We start from the raw sequence: 13,130 nt of genomic DNA on the forward strand, positions 1-13,130 counted from the left end.
TTATGTGTGAGTGAGTGAATGGATATATATGACTACAATTGTATAAAAAGTTATAGATTATTCAAGTTAAAGGACACATTTTTTCTTTTTAAATATCAGTAGACTTTCAAGTTAAAAAGTGTCATATGTGCAAAGAGAACCATGTAAATAAGTTAGGCAGTTTTGCTTAATTGTTTCAGGAAATATGCTTCTTAAAGGTATGTAATTCAATATTTGTTGGAAAAGTTTTGTAACAAATTATCAATAAAGTTATAAATATATAAGGAAATGAGAGGGTTTGATTAGATGATCTCTAAGATTATTTCCAGGTCTACATCTCTGATCCTCTGGACTTCTATTATAATGTACTTGATTTTTACTAGTAGATAAGCTCCTACAAGGGAAAAGCTTCATTGCCATTTCATATCTTATCTGTGGCATCTGGCACAGTACCTTATGCAACATACACAGTAAATTGAATTGAGTAGAATCACTCACTTACTTGAGTAAGTCTTTCAAAAGGACAAGTTTCCCTCATCTAATTGCAGCCTGGAAAAGAGAAGATACCGTGAATGAAAATAACAAAGTAATTATTGGTGACTCTATAGATTTGGGTGATATTTGGGAGGTAGGTGACTTGTGAAAGTAGAAAATAAAAAACATCCTGTTGCTCTGAGGTGAAGTTAGCCTAAATGTGATTGTAACTGGAGAGGAAGATCCTCAGGTAGTTGGAAATGAATTTTTTCAAATGAAAAGACGGAAGGCAGCTTTTTAAATGGAACATGTCCAGAACTAGAAACCTAGATTTCTAATTTTAACTCTGCCACTGATTTGGGGATGTTGAATGAGTCATATCAGCTATCATTTGAAGAACGAGGAAACCTGGAGTAAAAGATAGTGAAGTCTCCTGACCCTAATTATTCACTTTATTAATCTATATAGATATAAAAAGTATGTAAGTGGGGATTAAATGACAATTGATAGACTAATCAGAAAATCCAGGGAATTATGTATTTTAAGACATTCTTGAAGCAGCCTGCTTTGGTGACAATGGGTTCTTGAGTCCCCTGAGGTGGGTTATAGAATGGGGACAACAAGAGAAGAGTTATGTTCCCAGGATTTCTTCCAAACTCAAAGAAAGTTAGATATCTTGCCAGATTCAGACCAAGGGGAAAGAACCCAAGACAAAGTGAATGAGAATGGCAGGGAAGAGAGTAATTAGTGTGCTAGAAAATAACAAAAATTAAAAACAAGAAAAATTAGTTAGAAACTGGGAGTTTTGTTTTTCTGATGGTTGTTATTATTTCTGTTTCTTGACAGTAGAGATTTTGTCATCCATTTCAAAGGCTAAAAGGCTAATTTGATATTTCTGAGTATCTTGGATTTGGCTCTTATGATTTTAAGTTTCATTTACTGAAACCATCACTTAACTCCCAGATTTTCATACTTTTATTGAAAAGGTATGTGGAAGTCAGTATCACATAGATGAAATTCAGTTAACATTTTGTTTTAAAACTAGAAATATGCTTAGTGAGGAGCCATCTTCTGAATCAGAATAGTAGAAAGGTCAGAAGACCTGAACTCAAATCATGGTTTGGTTACTATTTGGGATTTGGCAATAGCTTTTCTTTGGTTTCCTTGACTTAAAGAGAAAAATAAAAGAGATTTTTCACTAAACTGCATCAGTTCTGTGACATGCTTTCTCCTGAGGTTCTTTTTTCAAATCAGAGGAGAGGAAGTGAAAAGACCAATGCTTGGTAATGAATGGGGGAAGGATTGTATTCAACATATCCTCTAAGGTTCCATAGGGGTTTGCAATCCCTCTCTACTCAGGCCATGGAGAAATGTAAGGATACAGGCCTAGTGAAGTCCATTGGAGTGTCCAACTTCAACCACAGGCAATTGGAGATGATCCTGAATAAAACTGGGCTGAAATATAAACCTGTCTGCAAACAGGTAAAATGATTTTTTTTTTCTAGTGCAGTTTCTTTCCTATGAATGGAGGAACCATAGTTCCCTGCAATTTTTTAATCTTCGTCATGGTTCTAAAATCTCATTCTTTTTGGAAACTATTTCTTCCTACTCACATTTTCCCAGTTTTTAATGGATACAACTTACTTATTTGATCCTTTAAAGTGCAAAGATTTTCAGACATGCAAGATTTCATCCTATATAATCCATAAGGTCATTTGATACTATTTTTATTAGACAGTTGATTTTCTATTCACAACTACTCAGATGAGTAATACCTGAAAACTCTGTTTATTCCAACACATTTAATCAGTTTTTAATAAACCAAAGTTCTTTTCCTACTTCTTTCAGCCATGAAACTATTCATCAATTACTGTACCTGAATCTTACATCCTTTATTAATTGATGCCTGTCTGTTCCTTAATTCAAAACTACTTTTTCTGCCCCTTTCAGTGCTAACGGCTCTATGTGAAAAGGATCTTAAATAGATATATTTCATACTAACAATCTGTGATTTGGGTGTTGCTAGGTAATCCTCAAGTCCTTTAATTATTAACATGTTGAATATTGTTTAATATTGTTCTTTTTGCCCTCATGCATCTTATGATTATGAGCTAAAACTTCAGTATTTATTGTACTGAAGGTGGAATGCCATCGTTACCTGAACCAGAGCAAATTGTTGGAGTTCTTTAAGTCAAAGGACGTCATATTGGCAGCATATAGTATTTTGGGGTCTCACAGAGAGCCTCCATGGTGAGAAAGGGGGTCTGTAATTGATTCCTTAATCACTAATAAAGTTGATTACCCAAATTTGTGCATGCTTACAAATTATGCAACATTGAGTAATGGAAACAGCATTGATTTGGGTCATAATTAACTGGATTTGACTCCCATTTGACTTCTGGCATTTTACTAGTTGGATGATCTTGAAGAAATAATTTAATCTTTCTAAGCCCCTTTTATTCTATGTAAAGAGAAGATAATAACTTTTCCTCTGCCCTCCTTATTGGATTATGATGAGGTTCAAATGAGATGTCCATGGAATTGCTTTGAAAAATGCAAAAAGCTAAAGAATTATTACTATCTACATGGCATTTAAGTCTACCCCTTTTCCCTGACCACAGATATCAAAATGTGTATTTTCCCTTGCAGAACAGATGAAGAGTTCCCCGTTCTCCTGGAAGACCTAGTCTTGGGAGCCATTCCGAGAAGCACAATCGGACCCCAGCTCAGGTTGCTGATACCAGATTCAGCAAGGGGCGGTGAAAAGCTTCAGTGAAAAGCAGATCAAGGAGAACTTTGAGGTAACAGCCATTGGCAGAGTTGATTTAAGCAGCTGCACAAACGCTTGTGCTGGTGAATGGAATATTGAAGAAGATGATGGAAAATAGAGAAATCTGAAAGCTGGACATTAGGACAGTTATTCCTGAGAAGTCTAGTGGACTTCAATGATTCAGTCTGGTGAACAGAAAGGTGACTTTATGTACATTCTCTGCTGTTCTCAAAAGATCTCTAAGAAACTACTTGTTCATTTCAATTTTCTGAGGAGATACTCTGTGTGATGTTTATATAACACATGCTTTCGAATAACTGCTTTATATTTATTCATATAATATCATGCACATATGTAACATAAAAGGAATAAATACATGGTCATTTGAGAGGGAGAGCATTTGCATTTAAGGGTATCAGGAAGGAATAACTTTCAGGTATTAATTATTTGAATTTGGTATTTGAGTTATACCAAAGAAAGAAAGGGATTCTGTGAGGTAGAGGTGAAGAGAGAATGCTTTTCAGGCATAGGGGATGGGCAATACAAAGGGAAGAAGATAGGAGATGTGGTGTTCTGCGTAAGCAACCAAGAGAAAGGTAGGTTGGAGCCAGATTGTGGAGGAGCTTATATTTTATCCTCAAGGAAATAAGGATTTTATTAAATAAGGGAATGACAAAGTGATATCTGTCCTTAAGGTTAATGAGTTTATCAGCAAAGAGGAGAATGGACTAAACTGAGGAATGACTTGAAGGAAAGTGACCAATAATCCAGGTGAGAAATGATGACAGTAGATGTCTGAGCAGACAGAAGGGATGAGATAAAAGAGATTTTGAGGCAGAAACAGCAAGATTTGGCAACTAATTAAATTTGTGGTATGACAGAAAGTGAGGAATTGACATTAACACCAAGATTATGAATCTGGGAGACTGGAAAACTTGTGGTTCTTTAAATAGAAGTTGGAAAGCTTGGAATCAGTGTTTCTTTGGGGGAAATGATGATGACTTTGTTTTGGACATATTAAATTCGAGATTTCTCAGACATCTAATTTGAAATGTCTCCTTAGGAGATCTGATAAAAGTATACTCTGTCTCTCCTTCACTACCCCTCCTATTATTCTCCCCACCCTTTTGGCTGCCTGAGAAGGCAATCATTAAATCCTAAACTTCTTTGTACTTTAGCATTGTTAACTTACCTGTTTCCATTAGTACTTCACTTGAAGCATGATGGATTCTGATCCAGCTATTTCCCTTTACTGTGTGTTTTTCAAATGTATTTCATGTAATAACACATGGTAGCATCCTGTTTTATAATCCACTCTGTTGTCTGCTTCCATTTTTTGGTGAATACTGCCTATTCACATTCACAGTTACGATTACTGTGTATTTCCTTCCATCCTTTTTTACCCCTGTTTGTCCTTCTCGTTCTTTTTGCCCTTTCCCTTATCACCAGTGTTTTGCTTCTGACCACCATTTCCCTCAATTTGTTCTCACTTCTGTCAGTCCCTCTCCTTCTCTTATTTCCCTCCCCTCTACTTTCCAATATGGTAAGATATTCAATTGAGTGTGTATGTTAGTCCCACTTGATTCTTCTTTCATGTCAGATAATTTACCCCATTCTACCTCTCTTTCTTCTCCCAGTGCAATCCTGTTTTCCACCCCTTATGTTTTTTATGTCATCGCATCAAAATGAACTCATGCTCAAACCCTCTCTCTGTATATATATTCCCCCTAACTGGACTAATAGTGATAATATTCCTAAGAATTACTAATATCATAATCCCATGTAGGGAAATAACCTTATTGAATCCATTGTTTTTTTCCTCTTCCTGTTTGCCTTTTTATGCCTCTCTTCAGTCTTGTATTTGAAAGTCACATTTTCTGTTCAACTCTGGTCTTTTTATCAAGAATGCTTGAAAGCTCCCTAATTCATTAAATATCCATTTTTCCACTTGAGAGTTATATATTTAGTTTTGCTAGGTAGCTGATTCTTGGTTATGATTTTAGCTCCTTTGCCTTCTGGAATATCATATTCCCAGCCCTTCAATTCTTTAATGTAGAAGATGCTAAATCCTGTATAATCCTGACTGTGACTCTACAGTATTTCAATTGTTTCTTTCTGGCTGCTTGAAGTGTTATTTCATTGATCTGGGAGTTCTGGAGTTTGGCTATAATATTCCTGGGAGTTTTCATATGGGGATCTCTTTCAGGAGGTGATTGATGAATTCTTCCAATTTCTATTTTACCTTCTGGTTCTAGGATATCAGGGAAGTTTTCCTTGATATTTTCTTAAAACATAATGCCCAGGATCCCTGTGTACCCCAAACCACTTTTTAAATCATATCTTCAGTTGTCTCCCTTGGATCTAATTTCCAGGTTTTTCCAATGAGGCATTGCACATTTAATTTTATTTTTCATTTATAAAATTTTGTTTGATTGATTCCTGATGTTTCTTGGAGTCATTAGCTTCCACTTGCCCAATTCTAATTGTTAGGGAATTATTTTCTTCTGCCAACTTTTGTACCCCCTTTTCCATTTGACCAATTCTTTTTAAGGAGTTATTTTTCTCCAGTGAATTTTTGTATATGTTTTTATATTTTCTGTTCTTCCTTTCCCAAGCTGTTGACTCTTTTTTCATGATTCCTTTGCATTACTCTCCTTTCTTTCCCCAATTTTCCTTCTGTCTCTCCTAGTTAACTTTTAAAATCCCTCTAAAGATCTTCTAGGAGTCCTTTTTGGGTACAGTGCTAGTTCTTTTTGGGCTTGAGATCAATTTCAGGATTTTTTCTTCGAGGCTTTACCTATAGGTATTTTTAAATTGCTGTCTTCTTCTGAGTTTGTGTTTTAATCTTCCCTGTCACCACAGTAAATTTCTATGATCAAGTATTTTTTTGTTCATTTCCCAGGCTATTTTGTGATTTAAAGTTGGACTCTGTTCCTAGAGTGGAGGGGGTACTATCCCAGGCTTCTTGTTCTGGGAGAGAAGACCTCAGCATTCTTGTTTTTCTTGGGGTGTGAAATTTCTCAGCTGCCTGCTATTCAGGCTTTCTGTGTCATGGTCACTAACCTGCACCTGGGCTCAGGGTCTTGCTTCTGGCTTGCCTGGATGCTATCTGTACTGGACTGTATTCCACTTTCATCTGTGAGACAGACCTCTTTTGCTGACTTTCCAAGTTGTATTGGGCTGGAAAAATTTTCACTCCATTCTTTCATTGTTTCTGATGCTCTAGAATTCATTTTGTGACATTATTTTATAACTGTTTGGAGGTGAATTTGGGAAAGTTCAGGTGAGTTCCTATCTTACTCTGCCATCTTCTGTTTTAATCAATACTGAAGCTAACTTAGATAAATTGATAGTTCTTTGGTGAACCAAAGAGGATTCTTTGCTAAATTATTTATCTCTAGGGAGTGCAAAGAAGAGCAGTAGGGCTTTAATGTTGGTACTTGTTGGAAGAAGAAGGGAACTGGGTGGCCAACATAGAATCTTTCAGCCATGAGGCCTATTTCATTCTCTTCCTTTGCCCGTGCCTTGATCTGGGTTGCAGTCTTAGGTGGTGGTGCTGGGGTGAGGAGGAGTGCTGGTGCAGCAGAGGTTGTGGTGACAGTAGATCAAGAATTTTCTTCACCTTTCCAAGGCAGAAAAGAGTGCTTGCAGTCCCTCAGAGACCAGAGCACAGGCCAGGAAAGGAGTAAGCCCCTCTCGTTTGATCATACCACCTTGGAAGAGTTGAAAATGTACAGCAGCCTAGAAATATCACTGAAAATACCTACACAAAACTCCTGAAGCTTCCAACAGTTTAACCTCTACTCTGAAGGCAGGATTCCAACAAAGAGCTAAAAAGTCAAGTAATTGGTTGGAAAAATGAGCAAACAGCAGAAAGTGTAGAATCTTATTTTGGGATGAGGAAGATCAAAACATACACCCAGAAGAAGACAACAAAGTCAAAACTCTTATGTCGAAAGGCTCCAAGAAAAACATGAATTTGTCTCAGGCCATGGAAGAGCTCAAGAAGGATTTTGAAAATCAAGCAAGAGAAGTAGAGGAAAGTTGGGAAGAGAAAAGAGAGAAATGCAAGAAAAACATGAAAAACAAATCTACAGCTTGCTAAAGGAGAGTGAGAAAATGTTGAAGAGAATACCTCCCCATCCCCAAATAGACTAACCTAAATGGCAAAAGAGGTTCATAAAGGCAACGTGGAGAAGAATGCCTTGATAAGAAGAGTTGGCTAAATGGAAAAGGATGTCCAAAAGCTCACTGAAGAAAATAATTTCTTGAAAATTTGAGTGGAGCAAATGAAGCTAATGACTTTATGAGAAATCAAGAAATTATAAAACAAAACCAAAGGAATGAGAAATAGAAGACAATGTGAAATATCTCACTGGAAAAAACATAGATTCAGGAGAGATAATTTAAAAATTGTTGGATTACATGAAAAGCATGACAAAAAAAGCCATGATAAAAAAAATAGCTTTCAAGAAATTGTCAAGGAAAACTGCCCTGATATTCCAGAACCAGTGGGTAAAATCAAAGTAGAAAGAATCTACTGACCACCTCCTGAAAGAGATTCCAAAAGGAAAACTGCTAGGAATATTGTAGCCACATTCCAGGGTTTCCAGGTGAAGGAGAAAATATTTCAAGCAGCCAGAAAGAAACAATTCAAGTATCATGGAAACAAAACCAGGATAACACATGATTTAACAGCTTCTACATTAAGGGACTGAGGGTTTGGAAAATGATATTCTGAAAGCCAAAGGAGCTAGGATTAAAACCAAGAATCACCTACTAAGTATAATACTTAAGGGGAAAAATGGAACTTCAATGAAATTGAGAACTTCCAAGCATTCTTGTTGAAAAGACCAGAGCTGAATAGAAAATTTGACTTTCCAATACAGGAATCAAGACAATCATGAAAAGGCAAGAAGAAAGAAAAATCATAAGGGACTTATTAAAGTTGAACTACTTACATTCTTATATGGAAAGATGATATTTATAACTCATGAAACTTTTCTCTGTATTAGGGTAGTTGGAGGGGGTGAATTGAATATGCAAGGATGATATCTAAAAAATCTAATGAAGGGGTCAGAGAGGAATGTCCTGGGAGAAGGAGAAAGGGAGAAGTAGAATGCCTCACATGAGAGACAAGAAAAAGCTTTTACATTGGAGGGGAAGGTGAGAGGGAATGAGTGATCCTTGCTCTCATTGGATTTGGCTCAAAGAAGTAATAATCTATACACTCAACCGGGTATGAAAATCTATCTTAACCTACTGGAAAGTTGGGAAAAAGGACATAAGAGGGGGCGAATGTTAGAAGGGAGGGTAAATGAGAGGAAGGGTTATCAGAAGCAAACACTTTTGAGAATGGACAGGGTCAATTCAGAGAATGGAATAAATGAGGGATGGGATAGGTTGGAGGGAAATATAGTTAGTCTTTCAAAACATGTCTGTTATGGAGGTGTTTTGCATAAGTATACATCTCTAACCTATATTGAATTGTTTACTTTCTCAATGAGGGTAGATGGGGAGAGAGGCAGGAAGAGAATGTAGAACTCAAAGTTTTAAAAATGAATGTTAAAAAATATTTTTACATGCAGCAGGGAAATAAGACATAAAGTCAATGGGGTATAGAAATCTATTTTCCCCTACAGGAAAATAGAAGGGAGGGAGATAAGAGAAGGTTGGTGGTGGTGATAGAAGGAAGTGCAGATTGAGGGAATGGAGAGAATGTACAGTGGGGTGGAGGAAGGGAGACATGGGGAGAAAATTTGGAACTCAATATCTGATGAAAGTGAATGTTGAAAATAAAAATAAATTAATAAGAATAATTAAAAATAAATTTAAAAAGCTTCAAATGAAAAAGGAATATAACTTGATCATGTGATTATACCATGGCTGAGATAAAAATTATATGGTAACACAGGGGAATGAAAGACATCTGTGATGTACAGAATGCAAATGAGAGTATGGCCATGTATTTCATCACCTATTGGGAACATGTTTTCACTAAAATATTGAAGTCCTCTGAAGATGACTATTTGGAAACAATTTGATGACAAGTTGAGAAGCTTCAAGGGCAAGTTGCATTTAGTTGGAAGTGCTCACTTTGCTATAGTAGCCACTTAGAAATCATTGTGTGTTTGATGGCTTTGAATTTTTTCAAAAACAAACCTATATTATTTTAACCATACATATGCTTGTTATCTCAGGGGAAAATATATTTGTAACAAATTTTATGTAATTATTTGCTATGTAAAGCAGAATTAAAATTTTTAAACATGAACCTGTTGGACCAGTATCCTGAATCCCCAAGGACTTCATGAACAGTTAAATGGAAACTTCTAAATTAAGGGGAAGTCTACAACTCTAAAAGAAAGAGTTACGAAAGGGTGACTCTGCTCACCAGAAGATGGGGACTATCAAGTGGGAGTAGATAATTTTCACCTAGTAAAAGCACCTCTAACACCAGAACACAGTTACAAGAGTCTCAGTGGAGAGTGTGACTGATTCAGTCAGTTCAGTTGCGTGTTCCATTCTGAGGTGCTATGAGCAGATCCTTCTAATATTACAATAATATTCTCTCTTCCCTGGCAGGTGTTTGAGTTCCAGTTGACCCCAGAAAACTAGGAAGTCATTGATGGCCTTAGCAAAAACCTTTACTTCCTGTAACCTCATCAGTGAGCTTTTACTCTTAGTATCTTACTTTCTCTCTCAGAGGTCTGTGACTGAAGGGACATGGGGTAGCACTTTAAAGGAAGGAATATTTTTTCAAGTCCTTCACAGAGAAGTTATAAAACCAGGTATAATGTTTTACAGTGATCATCACATCTCCTCTTCCTTTTATGTGAAGCAGTGCTCTGGGCCTCTCTTGTGCTCTTATTATGAGTCAGGTATAAAAAAAACCAAACATTTCAGTAATTGAGGCTCACGGCTAAAATTGCAATAAGGTGTTTGCAACTTCAGTCATTTGTGTGCCTTCAGATGTGCCCATTCAGTTCTCTATGTTGTCCTACTGTCTCTGTCTTTAATAGAAAAATTGTATTTTTTCATACCTAGATTTTATTATTTCATGGTGTACAGAGGGTTCCTTTCTTACACTTCAAGTGACCAATCTTCTCCAATATATATCAAGTACATAACATCAGAAACTTAGGTTCTAACTATGTCTCTGATGCGTACTAGCTATGAGACAAAATGATTCCTCTCTGAATCTCAGTATTTTAGAAAATCTTGGGGCAAAAGCGTTTGGATTAGATGATCTTTATAGACTCCAAATTAGGCTTGAGGGGTGCTCTAGGGCATAGATTCTGTGAGGATGATCACTACAGCAACACTTTAATAACGCCATGGAGAGGTATAGTCCCAGGCATTCAAAGGATAGATGAGGAAAACTGAGTGTGGCTTTCTCCAAACCCATTTCCTATGAGGATTCTTGTGCTCCTCTATCATTCTTCAGGAACTGAGATTCAGAGAAGCCCCATACGTCTTCCCATGATTGCTTTTATTTTTATTAGATGACTGGTCCCATGTTAGCCTAGGGATACTGGGAAATTATATGAACAGGATCATTAAAGAAAGCATGGTACATATCTTATGATGTTTTCTCTTTTAAATTTGTGAACTTGTTTATCATGTCTAAAATTGAATTCATATTTCCTCCAAGCACTGCCCACATGCAATATTCCCCTATAACCATCAAGGTCACTGCTATAGAACTTTACAGCCTGAATTTTACTGGAGTGATCTGGTTGGGGTATGGTAGCTATATGAAAGCGAGTCTTCATGATTTTAAAAATATTTTATGAATGTCTGAAGTTGTTTGACAACTCATATGAGTGAAGATTCCCAGCCCTAAGGCTTACACCATAGGTGTCATTCTTGACTCCTCATTATCTCTCACCCCACCCCTTCTCATTTTGATTTCACCTTTGTAACATCTTTTGAATATGTTGCCTTTTATCCTCTGATGCTAGCACAGCTGTGATCATCATCACTTCATACTTGAAAGCCTATTGCAATAGGCTTTTGGTGAGTCTGCCTGCCTTAATTCTCTTCCCATTCCAGTCCATTCTTCATTAAGCCATGATGTTGTTAAACCCTCATGGCTTCCTATCATCTCCAGGAGCATATGCAAAATTCTTTGCTTAGCACATAGAATCCTTCATAACCTACTTCCCCTCTCCCACCTTATTTGTCTTTTCATACTTTACTCCTTGCCATGTGCTCTTCAATCCAGTGATATTGGCCTATGGATGAGGCATGCCATCTTAGGCTCTGGATGTTTTCTCTGGTTCTCCTCCATTTTGGAAATACTCTTCCCCTTACCTCTGTCTCCTGGCTCTATGGCTTTCTTTACATGTAAGTTAGAATTCTGCCTTCTCCAGGGAGCCTTTCCCAGCCTCTCAATTCTAGTGCCTTCCTGCTTTTAAAAAATCTACCCCCTCCCACATAAAAATATTTTATTTTTCCCATTTACATATAATGATAGTTTTCAACATTCACTTTTATAAGGTTTTTGAGTTCCAGTCTTTTTTCTCCCTCTCCTTCCCCTTCCTCAAGGTGGAACACAATCTGATATTACTAACAAAACTCAGCAGAAGATGTAGAAAGATTAATGTCATTTAAAATAACTGTAGACAATGTAAAATACTTAGGAGTCTACCTGCCAAGGTAAACCTAAGAACTATAGGAAAACAATTACAAAACCCTCTTCATGCAAATAAAATCAGATCTAAATATGTGGAATAATATCAGTTGCTGATGTGTAGTCTATGCTACAATTCTACCTAAATTTCCTTCCTCAGTGCCATATCCATCAAAGTATAAGAAATTATTTTGTTGATCTGAAAAAGTAATAAAAAATCATCTGGAAAAACAAAAGATCAAGAATATGAAAGAAATTAATGAAGAAAAATAAAAGGGAAGGTGGCTTAGCTGTACCAGATATGAAACTCCATTATAAAGCAGCAACCATCAAAACTATATGGTACTGACCAAGAAATAGAGTGGTAGATCAATGGAATATGTTAGGTGCAGAAGAAATGCAGTAATCAATGACTATAGTAACCTGCTGTGTGACAAACTCAAAAATTCAAGCTTTTGGGATAAGAACTCACTATTTGAGAAAAACTGCTGGGAAAATAGCATGGCAGTAGGCACAGACCAACTCATATCATATTCCAAGAAGGTCAACAGGGATACAAAATTTAGACACAAAGAGAGATACTATAAGCAAATTATGAGAGCAAAGAATAGTTTACCTCTATGATCTACAGAAAATGGAAGAATTTATGACCACACAAGAGAGAGAACATTATGAAGTACATAATGTATAATTTAGATTACATTAAAAAGTTTTTTTTCACAAAGCCAATGCAGCTAATATTGGAAAGGAAACAGGAAGCTGGGAAACAATTTTTATAACCAGTTTCTCTGATAAAGGCCTTATTTCTAAAACATATAAAGAACGGATTCAAATTTAGAAGAATACAAGCCGTTCTTCAACTAATAAATGGTCAAAGGAAATGAACAGGCAGTTTTCAGATGAAGCAATTAAAGCCATCTATAGTCATATAAAATGTTCTAAATGAGGGCTTCTTAAACTTGGGGTCCAGACCCACAGTTTAAGAAGCACTTATTAGAGAAATGCAAATTAAAAAAATCTCTGATATGTCATCTCACACTTATCAGATTGTGTAATATGACAAATATTGGAGAAGATGTGTGCAAATTGGAATTGCATTCATTGTTGGTTATGAAACGATCAAACAGTTCTGGAGAGTAATTTGTAATTATGTCCAAAGGGCTATAAAACTGCATGCACTTTGATCCAGCATCAGATCCCAGATCTGAATCCCAAAGAGATCATCAAAAAGGGAAAAGGACCCACATGTACAAAAGTATTTATGGTACTTTC

The 13,130-nt window shown here is 36.4% G+C and overlaps 1 long non-coding RNA gene across 1 annotated transcript; it reads left to right on the forward strand.

Moving 5' to 3' along the window:
* The first annotated feature begins 1,530 nt into the window (after window positions 1-1,530).
* LOC140533860 (uncharacterized) lies at window positions 1,531-3,521 on the forward strand. Its single transcript, XR_011977083.1, has 3 exons — window positions 1,531-1,935; window positions 2,594-2,703; window positions 3,103-3,521. It is a non-coding gene; the product is annotated as an uncharacterized lncRNA (long non-coding RNA).
* Window positions 3,522-13,130: the final 9,609 nt, after the last annotated feature.

This window comes from Notamacropus eugenii, chromosome 3 (assembly GCF_028372415.1).
Source record: "Notamacropus eugenii isolate mMacEug1 chromosome 3, mMacEug1.pri_v2, whole genome shotgun sequence".
In the NCBI taxonomy this organism is placed as follows: domain Eukaryota; kingdom Metazoa; phylum Chordata; class Mammalia; order Diprotodontia; family Macropodidae; genus Notamacropus; species Notamacropus eugenii.